The following is a 1,824-nucleotide window of genomic DNA, read 5'->3' on the forward strand; positions in this document are numbered from 1 at the left end:
AAGAATTTCGTTGGGCAATTAAAATGAAGGAGTAAGCATATACTCCGAAACGTTGGGTTCCTCATAATAAAGAAGTTGACATCCAATAATCTCTTCCTTAGATAAGTAAGCTGTGGAAATGAAAATTTAAATTGGTAAACGAACCAAGCAAGTGATGGGAAATATACGATATACTCACATGATACCTATGCAGCTCTGACGGTGGTGTGATCTGTCAACTCCGTCTCCCTATTCTCCTTAAGTGTCTCGTCTCGCTGAAAAGCAATCTTCAATTAGCCAGTCGTTGGGTTGCATCTGGCCACACGTGACATGTAAAGCTGCATACCGTATTCGACGTAATAAGCGCCCCGCTCTAATAAGCGGCCACGGCGACATTTGCTAAAGATATTGGCTAGTGAACAATCCCAATTAGCACCCCTTCCGATTGATCAATGTGCACATAACTTATTTATTTGCGTATAATACGCACTCATGTGTTATATGCACCCTTGATTATGGGCCATTAAATTCTGGAAAAATATATCTGTCGTACATAAACACTTCAGGCTGTCAGCATAAACCACGAAAGTTATCTTTCAACTCTGTTTTTTTAGCCAAAATAATATTCTAATAAGAGCCCCCTACTTCTAATTTTGAGAGCGCCCTGGGCACTTATTACGTCGAATTCGGTATTTAAATTTAAACAGTGAGCTTTCGCTGTTTTCTACACTGTACAAGATTCCTCGGGAAATATTTTTCCCTCGATGAAACACGACACCATACGAACCGCTTGTTGAAATTGCAAGCTCACGATTCGCTAGACTGATTCAGTGGTTAGAGTGTATGTGCGGAGAGCGGATGGAGCACTTGGCTTGTTGTTGTTGTTACTTTGCGTGGCGCTCGGCATTAAGGGGATACACAAGGACTGTTCGGATCAGTGAATTGTGTCTGAGTGGAGTATCGATGTTAAACTGCGGCTTGATATCTCAGTTGGCTATAACTAACTATAAAACCGGCATTAGCCCCGACTAGTACAAGCAGCCGCCATATCCGTAGAAGCCTGCAAACTACGTTAACACCAACAATGGAGGTTTACAAACAAGAGCGATAAGGTTAAATGTTTGTAACAAACAAATGTTAATATGTACCACAACCCTGAGGATACACTTGCGTTTGTAAGTGAATGTCGGTTTTAGTCGCAGTCACCAATATCTAGGATATAGGATATCCTGTGCGTCCACAATAGTATTAGCATACTCTACTGACACAACGTATACGTTTGTCATACATTTGGTAAGCACTAACGTTGTATTAACGGGCGTCGATGATTAGATACTCTAATGTTGACATTTCAGTTGATAATTCCACTGTATCTTGCCCCCGAGGCCCCCTTTGTCTTCTCCTCCCAATGACTCCAACTGCAGAGTGAGTGAGTTGGGTTTAACGCAGCTTTGACAGTATATCAGTTATATCAAGTCGTGCCAGATTTAATGTAATAAGAAAGCCCAAAGTGATGCAGGTTTTACACGTCTTGTACTTTCTTGAAACCCACGAGTATGGCACTGAGGATCACAAGCATCACGAATCTGGAATTCCAATGCATGATCCAGCGGATCCTTCTACGCAAAAGAGAGACAACTATGACTGATTGACTTGATAGTCATCTATTCCTCAGTCTGTGGAATAACTTCAACTCAAAAGACTTAATAAGTGATATAAGTCGGATACTCCTGTTATGACACGAATGTCAAAATGGTTTGCACTGCATAAAATGGGGCTGATAAGAGTGTGGGAACCTGTGTTCGTCACTTACAGTGCTGTTTTTCATAACAGGTAATTATTTAC

This window comes from Haliotis rufescens, unplaced genomic scaffold (genome assembly GCF_023055435.1).
Source record: "Haliotis rufescens isolate VD_foot unplaced genomic scaffold, xgHalRufe1.0.p SCAF_16, whole genome shotgun sequence".
Lineage (NCBI taxonomy): Eukaryota > Metazoa > Mollusca > Gastropoda > Lepetellida > Haliotidae > Haliotis > Haliotis rufescens.